Below are 15479 nucleotides of genomic sequence, written 5' to 3' on the forward strand. Positions count from 1 at the left end.
AATCATATGGTTAATTGGGCCAGAATTAGGACAAATAAAGGGAGCATATACATAGAGAGGACGAATGTTGCAAAATACATATTAGAGCATGTAAGAGATTCGGAAATGAGATAACTGGTCTAAGCTACGGTAATGGATCAGAATGCTTTAACATGGACCAAAGTCTGCGGTACGTGTATAAGGCCTGATAGAACAGCTACAAAGCTTTTTGCTGCAAGGGATGAAAAGGGAGGATCTGCTTCTACATGGGAAAGACAAATCGCCACAAAATCCCTCCATATATGGGCGCCTGGAATGTCACAAGAATACAGACATGTCATTTCTGTCATTCATTCCTACCGCATGCATGGCTTCCGTACGCATAATCCACCTTGCCTCCCTCTGCAGGAGTAGGCGATGCCGGTCACCACCCCGAGGGATAGGGCGGACATGCTCTACGCCCGCAAAGGAGAGACAACGCGGATACGCGTCGTGGGCCGTGCGGATATGTTCAATGAGGCGAGGGCTGCCTTTGCCTGATCGAATGGAACCAACATGTTCGCGAATGCGCTCAAAAAGGGGGCGAATTGTCTTTCCAATGTAGAAGCGTCTGCAGGGACAGAAAACTACATATACCACGTATGACGTACGGCAGTTAATAAAGTCCCGTACTGTATGTGATACACTGCCTATTTGTAGATTCCTGGAACAGACATTAAGTGTGCAAAAGGAACAATGGCCACATCTAAAATTGCCCATCGGTTTCTTTAACCAAATTTCATCTCTTGGTGAAGAGAAAACACTTCTGACTAATTTGTCTTTGATTGTGGGGCATCTTTTAAATGTGACCAATGGTCTATTTTCAGTGAAGCTATTAAGAGTGGGGTCTCCCTTAAGGAGGTCCCAGTTTCGATTGATACTCTGCCGGACCATTTCGGCAACCGGACTATATTGGAATGTAAAAGCGAAGCGTGAAGGTTTGGTACTGTTGCTCCGTTCAGTGAGCAACGAATTACGTTCAAGTGTGGATGCTTTTAATAAAGCTGAGGAGACTTCTCGCGGCGGATAACCCCTATCAATGAGCCTAGCCCTGAGTTCCTCAGCTTGGCGAAGGAAACCTTCGTCCGTGTCATTGATTCTACGCAGACGGACAAACTGCCCGTATGGGACTGCGCGTGTGACGGATGCTGGATGGAAACTGGTCTGGTGGAGGAGCGAGTTAGTCGCTGTCGGCTTGCGATAACCACAGGTGTGTATCGCTCCATCTTTAACCATAACATGTACATCTAGAAAATCCAGAACTTCACCACCAAAATTGATGGTGAACTTCATGTTCATGTGGTTACATACGTTAAGATGGTCGACAAATGCACGACAAGACTCCTCGCTCCCCGACCAGACCAGAAAAATGTCGTCCACATATCTCAGAAATAGGCTAATGTGTCTCACGTAGGGGTTATCCACCGCGAAAATATAGGTCTCCTCAAATACCGCCAGGTACAGGTTGGCGAATGTGCACGAAACAGGCGTGCCCATTGCCGTACCTAGTACCTGGCGGTACCACTGTCCATCAAATTGAAAGACGTTGTTTGACAAAACAAGGTCCAATGCCCTGTGGACGAATTCAATGAAAACCGCACTCTTATTGCTTCTGCTCAGGACTGTGTCAACAGCCCTCAAACCAAGATCATGGGGTATTCTGGTGTAAAGGCTCTCGACATCTAAGGACACGAGACTGAATTCCTCCCGCCACTCCAAGGCACGGAGTGCCCGGAGGAAGTCTCCCGTGTCCTTAAGATATGTCGGAGTGCTCCTTAGTAAAGGTCTAAGGAGCCAATCAATATAGCCGGATAAAGGTTCCAGCACTGAACCGATACCCGCCACAATGGGGCGTCCCGGTGGCCGGGTGGGGGACTTGTGAATTTTTGGTACAAAGTACCAGGTGGGGATTTTTGGAAAGGCTGGCACGAGTTTATCCCTGAAATTTTTAGGTAAAAACCCATTATATATGTGCTGGTCAATAAACCGATAAAGTTTGGAAGATATTTCTGGTATCGGGTTTCCCCTAAGCTTCTTGTAAACCGTACTATCTCCCAGCTGTCTATTGGCCTCCTCCATATAATACTCCCTCGACATCAGGACCACATTCCCTCCCTTGTCGGCCGGCTTAATCACCATATTTTTCTGCTTCCCTAACCACAATAAAGCGTCAGACTCTTCCACCGAAAGGTTGGAAGGTGCTGCTGGGTACACCAGCGCACGTATTTCTTTCAAAACTTGTTTATGGAAAAGGTCGATAGGTGAGCCGGCCGGCATGGGAGGAAGGAAGGTGGACCCGATGCCTCCTGTGTATTTATTAGAATATTCTACTCCCTCTGTGGGTTCATCTGGTTCAGTGCTAGAGAGGAAATGGATGCAGGAAATTTCTTCATCACTGAATTTACCGGACAAATGAAAATCAGTAATAGACATTGTGGCAGGAACCTCCCCCTGTAAGGGGTTGAGGACCTGGGGGGTAGTTTCAGAGAACAATCTCTTAAGATATAACTTGCGTATAGACAAGAACAGGTCTATCTCGAAATCAACCAGGTTGAACTGTCCCGGTAGGCTGTATCCCAGCCCCCGATTGAGGAGTGGGATACAGCCCTGGGGCAGTTCAGAGCCTGTGAGATTAAGAACCACATTTTCAGGAGGTGTTTGTATATAGAGTTCGTCAGGAACTACTGTCTCCAGGAAACCTGACGTCTTCGTCTTGTCGATTTTCTGATTCCTCTTACTTGCTGTTCCACGTCTGCCACGCCCCCTTCTCGTGCTTTTTCTAAAGGGGTGTTTAAATCTTCAGTTGAGTTGACTTCATTTCCCTCGGAGGCACTTGATTCCGAATCAGTGGCCCAAAAATTGTGGCGGCCTCTCCGTGGGGTTCGTTTAGGGCGATTGCGCTTTTTCCCCCAATCAAAAACACGATCAGCCTCATAATCATTTTTGTCTCTGATGAATTTATCCCTCTTGCGGTCTTTAATGTCCGCCTGTGTGGCAAGTAATTTTTTATTTAGCCTCTTCTCAAATCCATGAAATTGCGACTCCATGAGTCGTTTTTGTAGTTCTTCCTTTGCTTTGGTCAATTGCTCTGTAACATATGTGTATTCTTGCTGATCTCGTGCCAATACCAATTCCATAATCTCTAAAGAGAATCTCTGATGTGCTGCTTTCCATTCCCCTGTAAATAGGGGATCATCCTCGTACTGCACGATCTCTTTAAAGAGGCGTAAGCCTCTAGGAACACGTCCACTTTCCTTGTAGGACTTCAATGACTCAATGGTCCAAAATAATCTGACTTCTTTGTCAGCTAGTTGGAATATTTTTACTTCCAAACTTTTAGTGCTGGAAGTCTGTACATAGTCCTGTTGATTGCAGGTAGCAAAAAATGTGTCCGCCCCTTGGCGACCCTGGATTAAACTGCATGTGGTATCAGGTGCGGTTTCTATTTCAGAAGTAATGGCCTCAGTGCTTAATACGGCGTGCTCTGCCATCATGATACAATTAGTATAGAGAGGAGGGAGACGTGAACCGTGAACAGGCGGCACTGCATGCACTGAATACGCCTTGCAAAAACCGAGCCAGATGCAGTCAGGAACACTTCTAAACGTGGTGCTCAGCAAAATAGTGTATAGTATACAAATGGCAACTTGGAGAGAGAAGTGAAAAACAAAGTTGCGGCACTCACCGAAGTGTATCAAAAAGTATCCTTTATTGTAGCTTCCTCAACAGGTAGCAGTGGGGATCCAGGGCGGACACATAGTTGCGAGCAGCGACGGCCGTTTCGCGCGCTCAGACGCTAAATAAGAGGCTAAATAAAAAATTACTTGCCACACAGGCGGACATTAAAGACCGCAAGAGGGATAAATTCATCAGAGACAAAAATGATTATGAGGCTGATCGTGTTTTTGATTGGGGGAAAAAGCGCAATCGCCCTAAACGAACCCCACGGAGAGGCCGCCACAATTTTTGGGCCACTGATTCGGAATCAAGTGCCTCCGAGGGAAATGAAGTCAACTCAACTGAAGATTTAAACACCCCTTTAGAAAAAGCACGAGAAGGGGGCGTGGCAGACGTGGAACAGCAAGTAAGAGGAATCAGAAAATCGACAAGACGAAGACGTCAGGTTTCCTGGCGACAGTAGTTCCTGATGAACTCTATATACAAACACCTCCTGAAAATGTGGTTCATAATCTCACAGGCTCTGAACTGCCCCAGGGCTGTATCCCACTCCTCAATCGGGGGCTGGGATACAGCCTACCGGGACAGTTCAACCTGGTTGATTTCGAGATAGACCTGTTCTTGTCTATACGCAAGTTATATCTTAAGAGATTGTTCTCTGAAACTACCCCCCAGGTCCTCAACCCCTTACAGGGGGAGGTTCCTGCCACAATGTCTATTACTGATTTTCATTTGTCCGGTAAATTCAGTGATGAAGAAATTTCCTGCATCCATTTCCTCTCTAGCACTGAACCAGATGAACCCACAGAGGGAGTAGAATATTCTAATAAATACACAGGAGGCATCGGGTCCACCTTCCTTCCTCCCATGCCGGCCGGCTCACCTATCGACCTTTTCCATAAACAAGTTTTGAAAGAAATACGTGCGCTGGTGTACCCAGCAGCACCTTCCAACCTTTCGGTGGAAGAGTCTGACGCTTTATTGTGGTTAGGGAAGCAGAAAAATATGGTGATTAAGCCGGCCGACAAGGGAGGGAATGTGGTCCTGATGTCGAGGGAGTATTATATGGAGGAGGCCAATAGACAGCTGGGAGATAGTACGGTTTACAAGAAGCTTAGGGGAAACCCGATACCAGAAATATCTTCCAAACTTTATCGGTTTATTGACCAGCACATATATAATGGGTTTTTACCTAAAAATTTCAGGGATAAACTCGTGCCAGCCTTTCCAAAAATCCCCACCTGGTACTTTGTACCAAAAATTCACAAGTCCCCCACCCGGCCACCGGGACGCCCCATTGTGGCGGGTATCGGTTCAGTGCTGGAACCTTTATCCGGCTATATTGATTGGCTCCTTAGACCTTTACTAAGGAGCACTCCGACATATCTTAAGGACACGGGAGACTTCCTCCGGGCACTCCGTGCCTTGGAGTGGCGGGAGGAATTCAGTCTCGTGTCCTTAGATGTCGAGAGCCTTTACACCAGAATACCCCATGATCTTGGTTTGAGGGCTGTTGACACAGTCCTGAGCAGAAGCAATAAGAGTGCGGTTTTCATTGAATTCGTCCACAGGGCATTGGACCTTGTTTTGTCAAACAACGTCTTTCAATTTGATGGACAGTGGTACCGCCAGGTACTAGGTACGGCAATGGGCACGCCTGTTTCGTGCACATTCGCCAACCTGTACCTGGCGGTATTTGAGGAGACCTATATTTTCGCGGTGGATAACCCCTACGTGAGACACATTAGCCTATTTCTGAGATATGTGGACGACATTTTTCTGGTCTGGTCGGGGAGCGAGGAGTCTTGTCGTGCATTTGTCGACCATCTTAACGTATGTAACCACATGAACATGAAGTTCACCATCAATTTTGGTGGTGAAGTTCTGGATTTTCTAGATGTACATGTTATGGTTAAAGATGGAGCGATACACACCTGTGGTTATCGCAAGCCGACAGCGACTAACTCGCTCCTCCACCAGACCAGTTTCCATCCAGCATCCGTCACACGCGCAGTCCCATACGGGCAGTTTGTCCGTCTGCGTAGAATCAATGACACGGACGAAGGTTTCCTTCGCCAAGCTGAGGAACTCAGGGCTAGGCTCATTGATAGGGGTTATCCGCCGCGAGAAGTCTCCACAGCTTTATTAAAAGCATCCACACTTGAACGTAATTCGTTGCTCACTGAACGGAGCAACAGTACCAAACCTTCACGCTTCGCTTTTACATTCCAATATAGTCCGGTTGCCGAAATGGTCCGGCAGAGTATCAATCGAAACTGGGACCTCCTTAAGGGAGACCCCACTCTTAATAGCTTCACTGAAAATAGACCATTGGTCACATTTAAAAGATGCCCCACAATCAAAGACAAATTAGTCAGAAGTGTTTTCTCTTCACCAAGAGATGAAATTTGGTTAAAGAAACCGATGGGCAATTTTAGATGTGGCCATTGTTCCTTCTGCACACTTAATGTCTGTTCCAGGAATCTACAAATAGGCAGTGTATCACATACAGTACGGGACTTTATTAACTGCCGTACGTCATACGTGGTATATGTAGTTTTCTGTCCCTGCAGACGCTTCTACATTGGAAAGACAATTCGCCCCCTTTTTGAGCGCATTCGCGAACATGTTGGTTCCATTCGATCAGGCAAAGGCAGCCCTCGCCTCATTGAACATATCCGCACGGCCCACGACGCGTATCCGCGTTGTCTCTCCTTTGCGGGCGTAGAGCATGTCCGCCCTATCCCTCGGGGTGGTGACCGGCATCGCCTACTCCTGCAGAGGGAGGCAAGGTGGATTATGCGTACGGAAGCCATGCGTGCGGTAGGAATGAATGACAGAAATGACATGTCTGTATTCTTGTGACATTCCAGGCGCCCATATATGGAGGGACTTTGTGGCGATTTGTCTTTCCCATGTAGAAGCAGATCCTCCCTTTTCATCCCTTGCAGCAAAAAGCTTTGTAGCTGTTCTATCAGGCCTTATACACGTACCGCAGACTTTGGTCCATGTTAAAGCATTCTGATCCATTACCGTAGCTTAGACCAGTTATCTCATTTCCGAATCTCTTACATGCTCTAATATGTATTTTGCAACATTCGTCCTCTCTATGTATATGCTCCCTTTATTTGTCCTAATTCTGGCCCAATTAACCATATGATTGTAATCTCACCTGTCGTTTTGCATGTAATTTTAACACGTCATATCCGTGGGAGTGAGATACTTGCTGACGGCGTCGGCCGTCCCCTCATCCACTTTGTATAAAGCGCACGTATGCGCAATGACGTAATCAGTGGCCTGAGGAAGCGCGTCTGAGCGCGCGAAACGGCCGTCGCTGCTCGCAACTATGTGTCCGCCCTGGATCCCCACTGCTACCTGTTGAGGAAGCTACAATAAAGGATACTTTTTGATACACTTCGGTGAGTGCCGCAACTTTGTTTTTCACTTCTCTCTCCAAGTTGCCATTTGTATACTATACACTATTTTGCTGAGCACCACGTTTAGAAGTGTTCCTGACTGCATCTGGCTCGGTTTTTGCAAGGCGTATTCAGTGCATGCAGTGCCGCCTGTTCACGGTTCATGTCTCCCTCCTCTCTATAGTGCATTTGTATGCTTCCAGAAAATACTGATTGAGGGTTGCGATCTATCAGCTTCCAGAAAATAGTGATTGAGGTTTTCCATATACCTGCGTCCACAAAATTAATGCTTGAGGGTGATATACCAGCTTCAACTAACAACTGATTGAGGCCTGCAATATATCAGATTCCACAAAATAGTGATAGAGGTTTTCCATATACCTGCATCTACTAAATTACTTCTTGAGGGTGATATACTGCTTCAACTAAGGCTGGTTTCACACTAGCGGCAGGGGAGTCCGGCAGGCTGTTTTGGCGAGTTAACAGCCTGACGGATCAATTCTGCCGCTAGTTCACGTGTGCCCCAGGACTGCTGCTCCGTCCCCATTGACTATAATGGGGGCGGGGGCGGAATTTCGGCGGCGGCACGGCAGCGCACGGCGAGAGGCAGCCAGACTAAAAGCACTGCATGCCGTAGTTTTTGTCCGGCTGCCTCTCACCGCGCACTGCCATGCTGCCGCCGTAACTCCGCCCCCGCCCCATTATAGTCAATGGGGACGGAGCGGCAGTCCGGGGGCACACGTGAACTAGAGGCAGGACGGATCCGACAGGCTGTTCACTCGCCGAAACAGCCTGCCGGACTCCCCTGCCGCTAGTGTGAAACTAGCCTAACAACTGATTGAGGCCTGCCATATCCGCTTCCACAAAATAGTGATAGAGGTCTTCTATATACCTGCGTCCACAAAATTACTGCTTGAGGGTGATATACCAGCTTCAACTAACAACTGATTGTGGCCTTCCATATATCAGCTTCCACAAAATAGTGATAGAGGTTTTCCATATAACTGCGTCCACAAAATACAGATTGTGGGTTTTGATATACCTGCTTCAACTAACAACTGATTAAAGCCTGCCATATAACAGCTTCCACAAAATAGTGATAGAGGTTTTCCATATACCTGCGTCCACAAAATTACTGCTTGAGTTTGATATACCAGCTTCAACTAACAACTGATTGAGGCCTTCCATATATCAGCTTCCACAAAATAGTGATAGAGGTTTTCCATATAACTGCGTCCACAAAATACAGATTGTGGGTTTTGATATACCTGCTTCAACTAACAACTGATTAAAGCCTGCCATATAACAGCTTCCACAAAATAGTGATAGAGGTTTTCCATATACCAGCGTCCACAAAATACAGATTGCTGGTTTTGATATACCAGTTTCAACTAACAACTGATTGAGGCCTGCCATATATCAGCTTCCACAAATACTGGTCTTCTCTAGGGACTTTGGCACAGGGTCATTTTGAAAATGGCAGGCAGAGGAAGAGGCAGGCCATTCCGCAGGGGTGGTAGGGGTCAGGCAGGTGCACCAGGCCGGAGCATAAGTGGGAAGATGGAGAAAATACGTGCGATTATGTCAAAGGACGCACCAGAGTTGGTTGAGTGGCTCACTCAGTCTTACATTTCTGCCCCCTCCTCATCCTCTGTATCTGCACCTATCTCACTCTGTGCTGTGTGCACCCCCAAAGACACCACCACCACCATAGCCCCTCCACTCAAAACAGAGGAATTATTTTCCAATCCATTCCCAGACCATACCGATGCACAGCCATTCTTGGCATCGGATGAGGAAGAGGAGGTAGCAACGGCCGCCACCCAGTGGTCTGACAACAGTACCCAGATCAGTCCAAGGAGTGTGGTCCCCGCTGTTGCTGCCTACTCCGAGATCTCTAATGTCAGTGGTGGTGAAGGTGAAGATGATGACGTGTCGATGGGCGTCACATGGGTGCCCACAAGAGAGGAAGAGGAGGGGATTTCAGAGGGAGAGAGGGAGCAGCAGATAGGGATGAGAAGGAGTAGAAGCAGGCAGAACTCGCAGTGCACAGGAGGCAAAAAGCAGACTGCAAATGTATCTGGAGCGAGCCATCCACCATGCACGGTCACATCTTGCTCTCCCGGGACGCCATCACATGGCTCTGCAGTGTGGGCTTTTTTTTAACGTGTCAGCTGCTGACAATAGTGTTGCCATCTGCAGCCGGTGCTGTCAACTCATAAGTCGCGGTAAGCCCAACACTCACATAGGGACGACCGCCTCTAGAAGGCACCTGGCCTCCCATCACCAACGCCGTCAGAACCCACAAAGACACACTCCCGGCGCTTCTCGTCCTGCCTCTTCTCCTCTCTCCTCCCATTTGTCCTCCACCATCCACCGTGTCGTCGTCGCGTTCATTTGGCAGAAGGCAGGCTTCCGTGACCTAAATGTTCGAGCGTAAAAAAATTATGACAATGGATAATCCTCTTGCCCAACGGCTGACCGCTGGCTTGTCGGAACTCCTAGCCCACAAACTACTGCCATATAAATTGGTGGACTCGGAGGCCTTTAGAAAATTTGTGGCCATTTGCACACCGCAATGGAAGGAAATATTTCTCCCAGAAGGGCATCCCTGAACAATATAGCCACGTTCAGCAGCAAGTGATACATCTGACCACAGACACGTGGTCTAGCAAACATGGCAGGGAAGGTACATAACTTTTACTGCCCACTGGGTGAACCTTCTGACGGCCATCAAGCATGTAACCCGTGGCTCCCGTGTGGATTTGGTGTTACCGCCACAGATTGCATGCAGGCCGGCCTCTTCTTCTCCTCCTCCTACTCTATCCTCCGTCTCCTCATCGGCTGACTCCTCCTTTTCCACTGCTACCGCCTCTATTGCTGCACCACCTAAGCTCCGCAAAACCTATTCGACATGCCATGCTGTGCTGCGGCTGTTGTGCCTGGAAGCCAAGAGCCACACCGTCCTGCACTGCTTTCAGCTCTGCAGTCACAGGCCGAACAGTGGCTAACCCCGCTCAGTTTGACAGTTGGTAAAGTGGTGTGCGACAACGGTGGCAATCTGCTGAGCGTGCTGAAACAGGGCAAAATGACACACGTGCCACGCATGGCACACGTCCTGAACTTAGTCGTGCAGCGAATTGTTGCCAAATACCCCGGGGTCTAGGACGTCTTGCGGCAGGCCAGGAAAATCTCTAGCCATTTTAGAAGATCTTACACAGCCATGGCTCGCCTTGCTGACGTTCAGCAGTGACACCACTTGCCCGTCAGATGTCTTATTTGTGACTGCCCGACACGCTGGAACTCCACCGTGTTTATGCTTGATATGCTGCTCCAGCAGAAACGAGCCTTTAATGACTACCTGTACGAACTCTGCGTCAGGACAGGTTCTGGGGAGCTTGGTTTCTTTTCACCGCACCAGTGGCTGCTCATGCGCGACACATGCAGACTTCTGTGGCCATTTGATGAGATCACCAAACTGGTCAGTCGCAGCCAGGGCGCCATCAGTGACATCGTACCTTACGCTTTCTTTCTGGAGCGTGCATTGCGTCATGTCATTGATCAAGCCGTCGAGGAGCAGGAGCTGGAAGATGAGGAAATCGCAATGCTGAATGAATTCCCAGGGGGGGTTACTCCATCTGAGACAAGTCAGCAGGAGTCTGAAGAGGAGTCAGAGGAGGATCGTGGCTGGGGGAAGGATGAGGAGGAGCAAGAAGAGCAGGCTTTAAACTTTTCGGGGATCCCTGGTGTTGTTCGTGGCAGGGGGAGGTGACCGAGGACAACATTCTCCTGGGTGATGAGCAGGAGCCAGGGCGCTCCACCGCTTCCAATTTAGTGCAAATGGGGGCCTTCATGCTCCAGTGTTTGAAGAGGAACCCCTGTATAAAAAGCATAAAGGTCAAGGACCAGTACTAGGTGGCAACGTACTTAGACCCACGGTACAAACACAAAATGGTGGACATGTTACCAACATCACAGAGGGCTGGCAGAATGCAGCATTTTCAGGCCTTGCTGCGAGAGATGCTGCATTCTGCTGTTGCGGGCACTGGCAGAGGAATTTCCACCCACAGCGAAACAGGTGTGGGTAACAATCCTACCGCACCTGCAGAAAGAGGGCGGTTTAAAGAGGACCTTTCACTAGTGTACAAACTAAAAACGAACTATATCAGTGGGCAGAGCGGCGCCCAGGGGTCCCCCTGCACTTACCAGTATGTCTGGGCGCAGCTCCATTCGCCCGGTATAGGCTCCGGTGTCTGCGCTCCCTCTGTTGTACTGGACTGATTTTTTGTATGAGGCGTGTCCCTTGCTGCAGCGCTGGCCAATCGCAGCGCACAGCTCATAGCCTGGCAGGGGGATTTTGACCTATAAGCGCACTCGACTAGCTCACGACAGTGTGGACTGCCTCATATTTTTCAAAATGAATTAGGCATGGATCTCAGGGGAATTCAACACCTGTGATGACCACGTGTAATTGAATTTCCTCATGCCAGCCCACACATATCGGCCACCACACAGAACAAAGAATGGTCCTTGCCTTATGTACAGTCAGGTCCATAAATATTGGGATGTCAACACAATTCTAAAATTTTTGGCTCTATACACCACCACAATGGATTTGAAATGAAACAAACAAGATGTGCTTTAAAGGGCTTCTGTCACCCCACTAAACTCATTTTTTTTTTTGTGTACTTATAATCCCTATCCTGCGATATTGCTATACATTATGTTATTAATAATTTTCATTCAGTAGATTTGGCAAAAAACATACTTTTATGATATGTTAATTACCTGTCTACCAGCAAGTAGGGCGTCTATTTGCTGGTAGCAGCCGCAGAAAACCGCCCCCTCCTCTTGTTAATTGACAGGGCCAGCCGCGATCTCCTCCTCTGACTGGCCCTGTCAGCATTTCAAAAATCGCGCGCCTGTGTTGATTCGGCGCAGGCGCTCTGAGAGAAGGAGGCTCGCCTCCTCAGTACTCCCTCAGTGCGCCTGCGCCGATGATGTCTTCTCTTTCGGAGACGTCATCGGCACAGGCGCACTGAGGGAGTGCTGAGGAGGCGAGCCTCCTTATCTCAGACCGCCTGCGCCGAATCAACACAGGCGCGCGATTTTTGAAATGCTGACAGGGCCGGCCGGAGGAGGAGATCGCGGCTGGCCCTGTCAATCAACAAGAGGAGGGGGCGGTTTTCTGCGGCTGCTACCAGCAAGTAGACGCCCTACTTGCTGGTAGACAGGTAATTAGCATATCATAAAAGTATGTTTTTTGCCAAATCTACTAAACGAAAATTATTAATAACATAATGTATAGCAATATCGCAGGATAGGGATTATAAGTACACAAAAAAAAAATGAGTTTAGTGGGGTGACAGAAGCCCTTTAAATGCAGACTGTCAGCTTTAATTTAAGGGCATTTACATCCAAATCAGGTGAACAGTGTAGGAATTACAACAATTTGCACTTGTGCCTCCCACTTGTTAAGGGACCAAAAGTAATGGGACAATTGGCTTCTCAGCTGTTCCTTGGCCAGGTATGTGTTATTCCCTCATTGTCCCAATTACAATGAGCAGATAAAAGGTACAAAGTTAATTTCAAGTGTGCTATTTGCATTTGGAATCTGTTGCTGTCAACTCTCAAGATGAGATCCAAAGAGCTGTCACTATCAGTGAAGCAAGCCATCATTAGGCTGAAAAAAAAATAAAAAATAATCTGAGAGATAGCAAAAACATTAGGCGTGGCCAATACAACTGTTTGGAACATTCTTAAAAAGAAGGAACGCAGCGGTGAGCTCAGCAACACCAAAAGACCCGGAAGACCACGGAAAACAACTGTGGTGGATGACCAAAGAATTCTTTCCCTGGTGAAGAAAACACCCTTCACAGCAGTTGGCCAGATCAAGAACACTCTCCAGGAGGTAGGTGTATGTGTGTCAAAGTCAACAATCAAGAGAAGACTTCACCAGAGTGAATACAGAGGGTTCACCACAAGATGTAAACCATTGGTGAGACTCAAAAACAGGAAGGCCAGATTAGAGTTTGCCAAACGACATCTAAAAAAGCCTTCACAGTTCTGGAACAACATCCTATGGACAGATGAGACCAAGATCAACTTGTACCAGAAGGATGGGAAGAGAAGAGTATGGAGAAGGAAAGGAACTGCTCATGATCCTAAGCATACCACCTCATCAGTGAAGCATGGTGGTGACAGTGTCATGGCGTGGGCATGTATGGGTGCCAATGGAACTGGTTCTCTTGTATTTATTGATGATGTGACTGCTGACAAAAGCAGCAGGATGAATTCTGAAGTGTTTCGGGCAATATTATCTGCTCATATTCAGCCAAATGCTTCAGAACTCATTGGACGGCGCTTCACAGGGCAGATGGACAATGACCCAAAGCATACTGCAAAAGCAACCAAAGAGTTTTTTAAGGGAAAGAAGTGGAATGTTATGCAATGGCCAAGTCAATCACCTGACCTGAATCCGATTGAGCATGCATTTCACTTGCTGAAGACAAAACTGAAGGGAAAATGCCCAAAAACAAGCAGGAACTGAAGACAGTTGCAGTAGAGGCCTGGCAGAGCATCACCAGGGATGAAACCCAGCGTCCGGTAATGTCTATGTATTCCAGACTTCAGGCTGTAATTGACTGCAAAGGATTTGCAACCAAGTATTAAAAAGTGAAAGTTTGATATATGATTATTATTCTGTCCCATTACATTTGGTCCCTTAACAAGTGGGAGGCACATATGAAAACTGTTGTAATTCCTACACCGTTCACTTGATTTGGATGTAAATACCCTCAAATTAAAGCTGACAGTCTGCAGTTAAAGCACATCTTGTTCGTTTCATTTCAAATCCATTGTGGTGGTGTATAGAGCCAAAAATGTTAAAATTGTGTCGATGTCCCAATATTTATGGACCTGACTGTATATACAGCGGCATAAAAGGCCTTTTATGTCAGGTGAATGTCTAATTTTTGGGGCCTGTACTGGCCGACAGTTACATATTTATCCTGTGACCGCCTAATGTACCTCCAGCCACAGAATTCAAAGTTCTTTGCTGTCAGGTGAATGCCTATTGCCTAATTTATGGGGCCTGTGCTGGCCGACAGTTAAATTTTTTATCTCTAGCCACATAATCACAACCTTGTCTCACTCCTCTGCCTCTCATTATGGTGGCGTATGAACCGCATTCACCATAAGGACCTTCTAATTAGGGTTGAGCGAACCCGAACTGTGAAAGTTCGGGTTTGTACCAAACATTAGGATTTTTGTACCCCATACCCGAACATTTCAGTAAAAGTTCGGGTTCGGTGTTCGGCGAGTTAATGGCGCTTTTTGAAAGGCTGCAGAGCAGCCAATCAATAAGCGTTTAACTTGTGTGCCCTTAGAAGCCATCACAGCCATGCCTACTAATGGCATGGCTGTGATTGGCCAGTGCAGCATGTGACCCAGCCTCTATATAAGCTGGAGTCACGTAGCGCTGCCCGTCACTCTGCTCTGATTAGTGTAGGGATAGGATGCTGTGAGGGAAGGAAAAGGAAAGAATCTTTAATCATTAGTGCTTGTTAACTCAGCAATCTACATAGATTTAATTTTGTGGGTGCAGTGCACAATCTTTTTACCCTGCCCTGAGCCCAGTAACATAGAAAAATAACTTTTATCCATCTGTTAGTTAGGTGGGCATCAGCAGCCATTTTATGCAAGTTCAGTGCACTAGCACAGCATATGTGCTTTTGTGACAGTCAAATAGAAGCTTAAAATACTGCAACTATATTCTGGGTTTAAAAAAATCACCAATTTTTGGCAATACCCTACATCTGGGGCCTATGCTGCATTTGTTAGTGTGAAATACAAGCTTGAAATACTGCAATAATATTCTTGGTTTAAATAAACACCCATTTTGGGCAAAATACTAAATTTGAGGCGTTTGCTGCATCTGTCAGTGTGAAATACAAGCTTGAAATACTGCAACTATATTCTGGGTTTAAAAAAATCACCTATTTTTCGCAAGACCCTACATCTGGGGCCTTTGCAGCATTTGTCAGTGTGAAATACAAGCTTGAAATACTGCAATAATTTTCTGGGTTTAAAAAAGCACCCATTTTTGGCAATACCCTACATCTGGGGACTATGCTGCATTCTTTAGTGTGAAATACAAGCTTGAAATACTGCAATACTATTCTGGGTTTAAAAAAAACACCCATTTTTGGATATATCCTACATCTGATGCCTTTGCAGCATTTGTCAGTGTGAAATACAAGCTTGAAATACTGCAATAATTTTCTGGGTTTAAAAAAACACAAATTTTTGGCAATACCCTACATCTGGGGCCTATGCTGCATTTGTTAGTGTGAAATACAAGCTTGA

Source organism: Bufo bufo, chromosome 1 (assembly GCF_905171765.1).
Source record: "Bufo bufo chromosome 1, aBufBuf1.1, whole genome shotgun sequence".
Classification (NCBI taxonomy): Eukaryota; Metazoa; Chordata; class Amphibia; order Anura; family Bufonidae; genus Bufo; species Bufo bufo.